Raw genomic sequence first — 12,099 nt, 5'->3', positions numbered from 1 at the left:
TGTTTAGCGGCAGCAGGAGGCGTCGTAAGTGATAGTAAAGAGCATTCATAATGATTCTGATGGCTCCACATGGCTGGCAGGAGTGTGAGGATGGGAGCAGCGCAAGCAGCAGAAGGGGGAGGAGGAGGATTAGAGATTGTAACCCTAATGTCTGACCCAGCCAGCACAGGTCCAGAGGTGAGTCCTCGATTGTCACAACTTGTCGCAGTGCAACCCCAGGCCGCTGCACCACGGCTGATTCGCTCTGCTTTCATTGTCCTTTGTGATTGGTAATTCGATACAGTTGTTCGATTGTCGGGATGTGTGCGCATTGTTCGCGAATCTCTCGGAATCATTTGAAGCGCATCGCCGATTGAGGAAAAACTTTTGCCGTTTTCCCACTCTCGTGGATCAGATCATCCCCTGTGTGTCTCGTGCGTCCTGTGTGTCCTGTGTGTCTCGTGTCTCCGGTTCTTGGACTAATTTTCCTGCTTGTCGCGCCGCCGTGTGCGAAACGTATAAATAATTTTATTTTATTCTATTTTTGTTTTCATTCCATATCAATACTATTTATGGACTAATGGATTTATGGCCGTTGCACACCGTCCACCCTCCACCCTCCGCTCGGTTCGATCCCATGTTCGATTGTATATCAATATCAATATCGAGAAATTCTATCAGCGTTGTCATCGACCCTGGCCTCATCCTCGGCACGTGTGTTGTCCTCATTTCCGCATCCTTTGGATGCAGCTTTAATGTCCGTGCAATTATGAATATTTCGCTGTGGGAACAGCCCACTACTATTCTCCGGGTTCTAGTATTTCGCCCCATCCGCCACTCCTTGGCTTGGCTTGGACTGGCTTCTTATTATTCTTTCATTTGGGCAAATTGTTTTCGTTTTATTAAATTTCTTTTCACTTGATATTCCCTTTCTTTTGATTTTTCGTGTTGGCTGTTATTATTGTTTCGGCGATTGGCCAAGAGAAAGGTTCCATTTCGGGCCAACTCCTTTCGGCTTTTAATAAATGTCCAGCCAGCAGCTGAAGCCGCTCGTATTTCGTTGCTCTCCCATTTCCCATTTTGAGCCGGCAGCTCGAGAAATATGCACAAATTAATTTTCTTTTATTCAAGCAAAAGGCAAAATTTAAATCAGCCAAAACGGGGAACGGGAATGGAAATGGAAGCTGAGGCTGTGACTGAGACTGAGACTGAGACAGAGACCGTGGACCGAGTCCAAGAGGAATACGTCATGTCCACTGGCGGCAAAGACAAGAAAAGGGTTCTCTCCCAGGGACTCCGACAAAGGACAAAGTCGAGGAGGCAGATGGGAACTGGCGACTGGGCACTGGATACTGGTGGGATATCTTCCAGTCTGTTATGAATGCAAATTAAAAGTATACAAATCTAATAAGTTCCATTTAAGTTGCTTTAATTTCACTCGTTTCGCTGCCAGTCTCCTCCAACTGCTCCTCCTCCTCCTCCTCCATTTGCATTTGCATTTGGAAATTGTTGCTAATTGTTGAGCTTTTAGACAGCGCATTTTTAATGCAAAGTGCACCATTTATTCTCCTCCATCCCACATCCCGCTCATCTCTCATCCGCATCTTTCGCTGCGATTTCATATTAAAATCTCTGAAAAGGCATTTCGATTTGAAATTAATCAGCAAAGCTTTTAGCTGGTTATTTAATTTGCAATGAAAACTATTCCCAGCGCTGGCTAACAGCCAGGCCCAGAAAAAATATATAGAAAAAAGTGGAACTTTCTTTGATTTCGGGTACAGTTGTTGGCCAGGTAGCATGCGGGCTTAGAGGCTTTGCCTTCAATGCTCTTTACACGGTTCAGACACCATCGACAGACGGGGGGTCTATCGGTCAAGACTTCAATCGTTAGTCAACGGTGTCAAGAGGACTCCTGCCACTTTTCCAATGAGATGCGATGCGATGCGCCCCCAAAGTATCCTTTGATTGACTAATAAAACGATACGTGAGCTGATTCAGGAAGGTGGCCAATTTGAAGCGCGTCTCTAGGTAATTCTCCCCTCGAATTCTGCACCAAAGGTGATTTCAGCTGCACGAAAAACCCTGAAAAACCAAACGAGTGAGAGAGAGAGAGGCAAGAGAAGAGTGGAGGCCAGGCCGTATGTGACGCACATATTTAAGCGAATGCTGGACACCCCGGGGCACATTCAGATGGCACGACGGCAGATGTCACTCGAGGATTGCCTGCCGTCCCAGGACTGATGAGGATGGCGACGATGGTGATGGTGATGATGATGATGATTCCGATGGCTGTTGATGATGCCAACAATGAAGGCGAAATAAACTTTATAAAATGTTGCGACTGTCCCCAAAGAAAACGAATGGTGGTTGGGCGGTGCGGTGACCATATGTTGCCGCCTGCGGCTGTGGCAGGGGACGCAGAGGACGTAGGTGTAACTGCGTGCGCCATAAACTCCAGCAATAGACTCTGGACTCTGGACGCTGGAATCGAGACCCCAAAAAAGGGACCAAGTACGTTGCAAACACCTTAAAGGAGTCCGCCATCACCTCAGGCCCCCCCCCGGCCTGCCTGCCTGCCATTTCTGCTGAAATGTGCACAAATTTTCATGGCCCACAACCCCAAGGAAAGCAAATCTCCGTCAATGTCCTCACATTGTCCTTGCTTGTGCGCCACGAGTGTGGGATGTCCTTTATAGTTTTGTTCATTTCATAAATATGCGTTTTGTCCTTTTTCCAGGGATAGAAGTGTGAGAGAGGGAGCGTGTGAGTGGAAGGCAGCCTGCGGCTTTCTTAACCAAAGGAAAGGAGCAAAGGAGAAGGAGCACACCTTTTAGGTCCTGCCCATAAGCAGATTCATAATTTGATCCTGGGGTAAATACATTTTATTACGGGTTTATGTGCGTCCGTGTGGGCTGTGCTCCTTGGGCACAGGTTGGCCCATGTCCATGTCCGTGTCCGTTAAGTGCAAACTTATGAATTGGTTGAGGGCGGCCCAGAGGGTGGACATTGGGCAGTGGACAAGCAGCGGGCAGCAGCAGCGGCAGCAGCTTTGTTTGTCTTTAATATTTCTGCCTATAAACATGTTTTTATTTATTTAGGTCGGGAGACCCACACACCGGAATACTCGTATTCGTGCTCGTACCACAGCTGCAGCTGATGGGGGCAAGTGTATATACCACACATACATACATATATATATACACCAGATTGTACATAAATATAACTCATACTATTCCCAAGAGCACTATATATAGATCGACTTGTAGGTATAGACACGAAACCGAGCAAATCACTTAACACTTTCACTTCAACGCTAAATTAATTTAAATTTATAATGCGAGTAGCAGCAGCAGCAGAGTACAGCAAAAGTACAGAAAAGTAAAGGCAAATACACAGAAAATACAGTCAGGAATACAGTCAAACAAATAAATTAAGTAGGCGTTAAAATAGTTCATATTTCATCTGTGGAAAAGTCCAAACGGCACCCGACGCGTCCGCAGGATGGATATGGAAATGGAGATGGAGAGGCAAACGAACAATTGGCAAAGTGCTGACAGGCCATACCGAATCCCCAAAGGCCCAAAGACTCTCTCTCTCTACCGAGTACTCGGGACTGCTCCACGGACAATGTATCCACAAAGTCGAAAACTTGGGGACACGCCTCGACGGACGCATTCTGAGAAAGTGCATCTGGGAGCCGCGTCTTGTCTTGATTAATTTCGTGCAGACAGCGACAATGGGCGAAATGAGGTAGAAGAGAGCGGCCATCAATTAGCCAAGACAGACCAACTAATTGGCCCAAAAGACCCAAAGCCAAAGCACAGGCATAGGCATAGGCATAAGCATAAGCACCTAAGCCAAAGCCCAAACCGAAACGAATCAGAGATAGAGACAGACGAGGCATATGCTGAAAGCCAACTCCCAATCGATGGATGGATGGCATCACGTAGCCGTGTCCGTGCATCCACAGAGCCCCCAATGATTTTGCACTTTCGGTTTTTATTTCACTCCGGGGAGCTTGTTTGCTTGTTAGCTAACGGGGAAAAAAACGTGAGAACAGCCCAGGGAAATGCCAGGGAAATGCCAGGGCATGCTGGAGGATTGGAAGATGGAATATAACTCCCCAGTTAAGATGTGGATGATGTGTGTTTGCATTTTAGATTGCGGCTGATATATCTGATACACACATATCTGGTTGCGTAAGTCCATTAAAATTTCATATTTATTGACCATTAGCACCTAGGCCGCAGCTGAGATGCTGCGCGGTTACTTGCAATCTCTGAGTGTCATGTGAATCCACTCACACAGCCACTCATCCACTCATCCACTCATCTAGTCACATGGGAGCGGAGCTACTCGCAGATAGACACACTCTTCGAATGAATGCCAACAATTCGCGTCGACATCTTGTCTGCATAATTGCAACACACATACTCGGACTCTGCGAATAGAAGCCTCACCACAGACTGACACTGACGCCAGCATGTCGGATCTGCCCCTGCACCTTCTCTCGCTTTCGCTCTCGCTCCCATTTCCATTTACCCACCTCTAAGTATATTCCCATTCCCAATCCGTCCTCGAGCGTCAAACTCCTCGCGAATGGGCGCTGAAACCTTTGGGCAACCAAATGCTTAGGTGGCGTCAACCTACTTCCCCAGACAGTGAAAGTTCTTCAATGGCAAACCAAAGGGAGTCCAAAATAAGAGCTCCCCATGGCAGGAACTGGGACTATAATTTAATTTTAATTTTGGATTTTGAATCTTCCTCATCTGCTGATTATATTCTGAATACTTTTCTAGATCTTAGAAGCGAGACCACTACGCAATATTAAAGCAGGAACGAGATATGACCGACCGATAATGGCCCGATATAAGCTGAACCTGGGTTCCCCCGATAGGAATATCCCTTCCACCTGATAGGAGTATTTTAAGCCCAGTGTCCACTGTACCCAATGGTCGAAAAATAAACGCCACGCACTGCCACTGGCACTGGCACGGCCCACAAATTATTGTCACTATGCGGGGACGGCATTGTCACACCTTTGGGGCCGTGGCGCTCGGACTGGCGCTGAAGTTTATTCCGATTCCGATTCTCATTCTGATTCCGTTGTCGAGTGTCGATGTCGATGTCGAGGCTGATGTTGCCACAAGATTTCGAGGCTGATGCTGACAGCATCAACAATGCAGAAAGGTGCAACCACTTAATGCCGCGGCGTTTGGCACATTTCTCTTCACCGTTTCAGCGCAGAATTTCGGCTGCGGATTCGAGAGGTGCGACAATTTTCGTTGGCATTTTTTGAGGAGTGCCCGTGTCCGTCGCGGTGGGGCGTTGCCCAGTCTCGTTGGCGTCGCCACGTCGGAAAATGAAAATAAATGAAAAATCATTTCATTTCAATTCGTTTTCACTTAAAAATACAACGTACACGATTCAGATCGGACGATGGGCGATACCCATGGGGGGAGAGGCAGAGTAGAGAGTGGGTGGGGCAGGCTGGCAGGCAGGCAGGCAGGCAGGCAATAAATTACATTTTTCTCTCGGCTGGCGAAAAAGCCAAACGCTGAAAACGCTGAAAAACTACATTTAAAATTGAATGAACGCACATTTCCTGGGAAAACGTGAAAATGCAGCCTTAATCGAAGGCGAGATGTGTGGATCGGGGATCTGGGATCTACTTCCCCCTCGCCACTCCGCACACAAATGAAGCGCGCCGTGTGCCACACTTTGCCATGCCACACGAAAAACGAAATGCGTTTCCAGTTTATTTTCAATTCAAAATTCAATTTCAATAATTTTTTAATGGCCTCCAACGCACGCACCACGCCATCGCCGATTCACGATCCAAGCACCAAGAGATCTCTCTCTAGAGATCCCATCCCTCCCCAGCCCCAGATCGGATCCGTAGTGAAGCATTTGGCTAATTAGTTGAAATGTTTGCACAAATGCCAGACGAGTGCCGGGGCGGCATATAAAATTTCAAGCTCATCCGCGGCTGATGGGCGCCATTACAGCGACGAGACGAGACGAGACGACGATCATGATCATGATGATCTGATCGGCGGGCAGATTGGGTAGAGATCTACCAGATACGAGTACACGTACGTATCTACAGCTCGACTACCCGTCATTTGTTTTTGTTTGTGTACACGAGCTTCAAAGGGGGACTACATTTTTGATGATTTTGTCCGCTTTTGCTTTGACATATGTATCTCCGAAGAGCATAAACTAGAGAAAACACCTTTGTGCCACCACCACCTATAAAACGGGCCTGCCCGATCTTAACGATCCCACAACACAGAGGGAGAGAGAGAGACGCGGCGCTGTATGATCATCGAGCATTGCAACAGTTTTAAGTTTTAATATGTGCCTCTGCCCCAGAGACTTCCACGAATTCCACGCCGGAAATTATGACCGCCGACCTCCAGGGGGCCTCTGCTCCACCGCTCCACCGCTCCACTCCACTCCGGTACGTTCCGTTCCGCTATGCGGCGATTGATGCCTCTTTTGAGGCGAAAACAATGTTGCCAAACATTAAAATATGAAAATTCACTTAAAAACGCAAACAACACACAGACACTAGCCCCATCTCTCTCTCACTCTCTCTCTTTGTCTCTCTCTCTCTCTCTCTCTCTCTCTCTCTCTGTCTCTGTGGGGTGAATGCTGCTCCCATTCTCAATTCCTCCATTTCCCATTTCGAAATAAAAATCAACAGAGAAACAACCAAACCCGAAGCAGTCTCGGAAAATTGAAAAAACAACACCAAGGAAAGAAAGGGTATCTTCGGGTCTTCAGCTTTTGATACCCTTGAAGATCGATGTCGGCTGTAGCTGCTAGTATTCAGACCATGAAATTATAGGGAGTCTCCAGAATCCAACAAGTTTTCACCTAGAAATCCGAGGGAGTCTGCATGATATAGTGATCCGATCGTTGCATTACAAACAAACACCTTCTGCAGAGCGCAATACCCTTCTGAAAGTGTAAGAGAAAAGAGTCAAAGATCTGAGTGGTGTGTCCAGGGCGGCCGTGGAAGGCGGCAAACGCTTTACGATCGATCGTTAAATAAATTGGCAAATAAATGTAAATGAGGCATGGTCAAAACTAAGCAAGTCTCCGCCTCTGTGGGGCACACTGCGTGTGTGTGTGTGTGATAGTGCATGTATATGCGAATGGAGGTCTTGCGTTCTGCGATCTGCGATCTGCGGGATCTCAATGGAACAATTTGCCGGACAGTCGGGCAGGTCGCTGCCTGCCTGGCTGCCTGCCTGCCTGCCTGGCTTGCCGGCATGCCAGCCGCACGGACGGACAAGTGCAATGCAAATATAAATTACAACTGAATTTGCATGTCAAGTGAACAGAGGAATCTGAATAAATCACAGAGTTCTCAATGGGTTTCCTTGAACGAAGCATCAATGGAAGTGTTGTTCTGGAACGCAAGGGTTGCACAAAATGCTTCTGGGATGGGTGATTGAAGTATATACTAATAGATCGGAGAGTATTTAACAATTAAGCGCAGGTAGTTGCAGTACTAGTATATGATTTATACACATTATAAGTACTTAGACTTAATCTTTAATCTGTAATAACTCTTGCAGGAATTAATTCCAAAAAACATTACCAAAGTTTTTAATACAATTTATATTTTTGTGTTGCTCATATGCGTCTCTTTCTCTTTCAGATTTCTTCCTCAAACCAAACTTATCCCTGCGATAAGGAAACCCACAGTAAGTATTGCATATGCTCTTACCACCGATGAGACAGCTGCTCTTCCGAACTTTATCTGCGCCCGTAAATCGGGGCGGAGCCACTAAATCTATATAGTTGAATATTAATGAAGATGATGTTAACGGGCACTTGGACTGCTTTTATCACTCGCCAAGACACGGGACACGGGAAACGGGAAACGGGCCGCGGGCCACGGGAAGGTCTAAAGCCCACAGAAATGGCAGAAATCACTGCAGCAATTAAAGTGGATTTATGAATCTTTTCCTCCAATGACAGATATATAGATACATAGATACAAGAGTAGGGGGAGGGGGAGGAGGGCCAGCGCCAATATTGTATTAAAATTTCTGCCATCATAAAGATTATTATTTTATGGCAAAGGCATGGCGGGCATCCTCCACGCGTCGCAGGCAGATTCGAATAAATTTTTAATGCACTCTTGTACTCGTTCCTGGTCGCTCCTTTCCTGGTGGAAGTCATAGTCCTGCCCTCGCTCTTGCCCCACCCCCCCACATCACATATCGTCGCACTTTTATTATTGATATTTACAGCTCCTCTGCACACAAACACACCCATCTATAGCCATTGGAATCGACATTAACATCCACGTCGATGATGCATTATTCAGTGGATGCTGACGTCAAGTCAATTCAAGTCAAGGATTGTGTGTGTCGTCCACCCAATCCTCCTCCCCCTCCTTCTCCGTGTGCGGGACAGCTGCCCCTGCAGTGTTTGGTAATTAATGAAGCCATAAAAACTAAACCCAATTAATTAAAAATGCACACACATACGCAGAGAGAGAGAGAGAGAGAGAGAGAAGAGAGCGAGGGAGGCGGAAAACCAGGGGAAAATGGAACAACGAAGGAGGAGGATTCGGGGTTCGGTTTCCCGATGCTCCCAATCGAGGAATCGCGCGGTGCCAACTGTAAAATGTCTTTTACGATGCGATCTGCACTTGATGGCCATTATCCATTATCCATTACCCTCACCCTTACCCCTTACCCCGCTCTCCACTTGTAAAGTATTTGCTCAAGTAAAATGGCGTCGGCCATTGTAAAAGTTTTTATTACAAAACTCGTAAATGTCAAATGTAATTTAGGCAAACATGTGGATCGTTGTGGGGCAGTGACTGTGCCGGGGGCGGGGGTGGCAGGGGATAGTCCTCGATTTAACAGTCACTTGATTGAGCCCCTGACCACATTGCCGCCTGCCTTTTGCCGCCTGCCTTTTGCCGCCTGCCTGTAGCTGCCTGCCTTCTTCTGCCTGAGTCTGGGGCTGGGGCCATGTTTGTTCTTGGCCAAATGCAACATTTCTTCAAATGGGAATGCCAGAGGTGGTGCCACAAACAACTCACTCGAGCAAATCAAAATATTTGGAGAGACACTAGAGAAAACTAGCGTCTGAAAGGTGCCACAGCTTGGCCACCGCCACCGTCGCCGCTGCCGCCTTGCTGCCACATGAAACAGTTGCCAGCTGTCGCAGGAAAATGCGGAAAAATCAGATTCAAACTCAAGTGCATTCAAGCAGAATAGAATATGCCCACTCGGGGCAGGGGGCATGCAACAGCCTACTCGGTGGAAAAGAACTCTTTCTCACGCTTTGTACGTGTCCCATCCCCTCCCTCTCTCACTCTTACTCTCTCTCTCTCTCGCTGTGTTAATCGCGGATCGTAGGCCTGCATATTTAAACATTAATTAAATTAAACTACTAACAACAAAATCATGTAAACAGTGTGCCCAGGGGACAGGCACATAAACACTCCTCCTCCTCCGCTCTCCACTGCTCCCAGCAGTCAGGACACCTTCCACGCACGCGGACAGGCTCTGGGCGCTGGCATAGGGATGCGTACACGGACACGTGTCGCCCACTGTGCTCAGGACGCCCAAATTAAGCATCTCCCTGGCTCTCAGTCAGTCGCGTGTTGATGAGCAAAGCAAACCGTAAATTGTCACATGCCCCCAACCCCCTGTGGAAAATGCTGGGAAAGCGGGGTGGGTATTCAGCCTCAGTTGAGAGTGCCTTGAACCCTTACAGTACGTAGTAAGGGATTGTTTTCTTGATCTTTCCACTGGAAAAACATCACCGAAATATTGTTTCGGATGCTCCTCATAGCTCTGGAAATATCTGAAGATCATCTCTTTCTGTTTTGCAGCATTCCCAAGAACTTCTATGGCTACAATACGTGAGAGTTGAAGATGAATATGAATCCAACTAAGACCTGGTATTTTCAGCCACAACAGGATAGATAGTTCCAATCCAATATGTACATAATTATATTTATTATTTCTTTTGCTAAATATGTTCGTACTGCAAAATCTTTTACTATTTTTCTCCTGGTAAATGTCCCTCCCTTTTCAGCATGTCTGATACACCCCATCGTACACATGATATACATTAGCAGTGAACACGGCATAGATTTCAAGAAACGTGTGGCATTTGGCATGTGAACCGCCCCCCATTCCCATTACCGAGTCCATGCCAGAGAGTCGGTCTTCCCAGCAGGAGTTCCACTCTCTGGAGAGCAGTTGAGTGCTGAATGCGTTGACAACTATCAGGACGAGGCAGACCGCACCTGCACACGACATGGCATGGCAAACGGGCTGGAGAAAAAGGCAAAACAACCCGCATTTATCAATAATTTTCTTAATCAAAAACCAAAGCACAACAGAACCCCACAAAATGTGAGAATAATTTGAATAATTTCCCTCACATTTTTTTCGCACGTGCGTTCCATCTCTCAATGGGATTGCATCTGCACTCCACCCTTTTCTTTTCTGTGGCTGTGGCTCCGAAGAAGTCGTTTGGCTCTCTCCAGCTCTCCAGATGATAATGAGGCCTTTGAAAAATAACCACTTTCTGGCCTGTCCGCCGACTGTTCTGTTGGCCAACTGTTGTCGTCGCTGTGTCGCTATGACGGATATGCATTGACATAGCAAATTAATATTAATTTCTGACACACGCGCCAGTGACACTTTCGGGCTCGGTGTTGGTCTTGGTGTTGGTGTCGGTGTCGCCTCCCTTTCGGTCCAGAAAAATAACACGAAATTATTTTCAAAACATTTATTTTGTCTGCGATTCTCCCCCAACTTTTGGGAGAAAGGAAAGGGCAATGATGATGATGTCTGGCTCTGAAGACGGAGGCCTAACTGGCAGGGCATCGCATCCTGTGACAGGATATCAAGTGAAATGATGCGCGCGTCCGACGGTCGAGTCGACTCGACTCTCGAGCGGCTTGAGTAATTAGTTTGGATTGTGTGGCATTATAAAATCTCCTTTTTCGGTGGTGCCTCCACTGCCACTGTCACTGCCTCTCGACCGACGCACAAATATTTATTCAAGTGTTAAAGTGTCTGCCACTGCCGCTGCCACTGCGAAAAAAAAGTGTTTTCTTTTCGTTTTCGTTGATTTTATATTTAAAAATTTCATTGGCCCCGCGACAAAAGGCCGTCAATCTTTTTGGGCTGGCACTGCGCTGCTGTCTGCCGCATGAAAAATTAGACACCTTATGCATTCTCGAGCAACTTTCCACTGAAAAGTTTTCCCAGCCAGAAGCCAGCCGCCAGCAGCAGCAGAGGGGAAACATCATTTTCATACACAATCAATCCTTGTAATTGGCCGTTACGCGTTTTCCTCTTCAAGTTTTTTCTAGTTTTTCCCATGAAAAACGTAGCGCTAAATGAAACTTCGAGCAGCCATTTTTTTTCTCTGTTTCATTTCAGCGGCAAATCAAAGAGCAGAAGCGAAGAAAAGCAAAGCAAAGACTCACGCACAGCAAAAGGGAAATGCCGGAGCGAAAAGTTTAATTTCACTAATCACAGCAGAGTAATTACGTGGAAAATGAATTTTTTTTCGCGCTTTCTCTCTCTCTCTCTCTCTCTCTCTCTGGTTCGGCTTGGGTTTTGGGATGGAAAGGTGCAGCCGCGTCTTCCGTCTTCCTTCGAAGGCGGAAGAAAAGTTCTGGGCAAACAAATATCTGGCAATTTGTACGTTTTAATTTTTGTGTGTACTTTTTGGGGCAAAAATGTTCAAATTTACTTTGGTTATTAATCAGAAAGAGAGTTGGGAGAACTCAGTAAGGGGCTGAAAGGTCAAACACCGGACTGAAAGACTGCGATTCTGATTCAGTTTCCAATTCCAATTCGGATTCCGTTTCAAATGGGAAATGCTTGAGATGCAGCATCGGATTGTTAGACACTTTTGAGTGATCCACTGGGGGGTATGGGTATGGGGAAACACTTGTGTCTGGGGCACACATGGAAACACAGGCAGGGAGAGAGAGATACGAGAGTTTTCCCACATTTTCGTCACCCAACGCACAACCCAACGGATCCCATAAATTGCTCGGAAAACTAAACACGCAATTCGAGAGTCTAATAAAGTTACGCAAACAAATGATGCGGT

Source organism: Drosophila obscura, unplaced genomic scaffold (assembly GCF_018151105.1).
Source record: "Drosophila obscura isolate BZ-5 IFL unplaced genomic scaffold, ASM1815110v1 contig_150, whole genome shotgun sequence".
In the NCBI taxonomy this organism is placed as follows: domain Eukaryota; kingdom Metazoa; phylum Arthropoda; class Insecta; order Diptera; family Drosophilidae; genus Drosophila; species Drosophila obscura.
The sequence above is the reverse complement of the archived record's forward strand: the minus strand, read 5'-3'. Positions refer to the sequence as shown.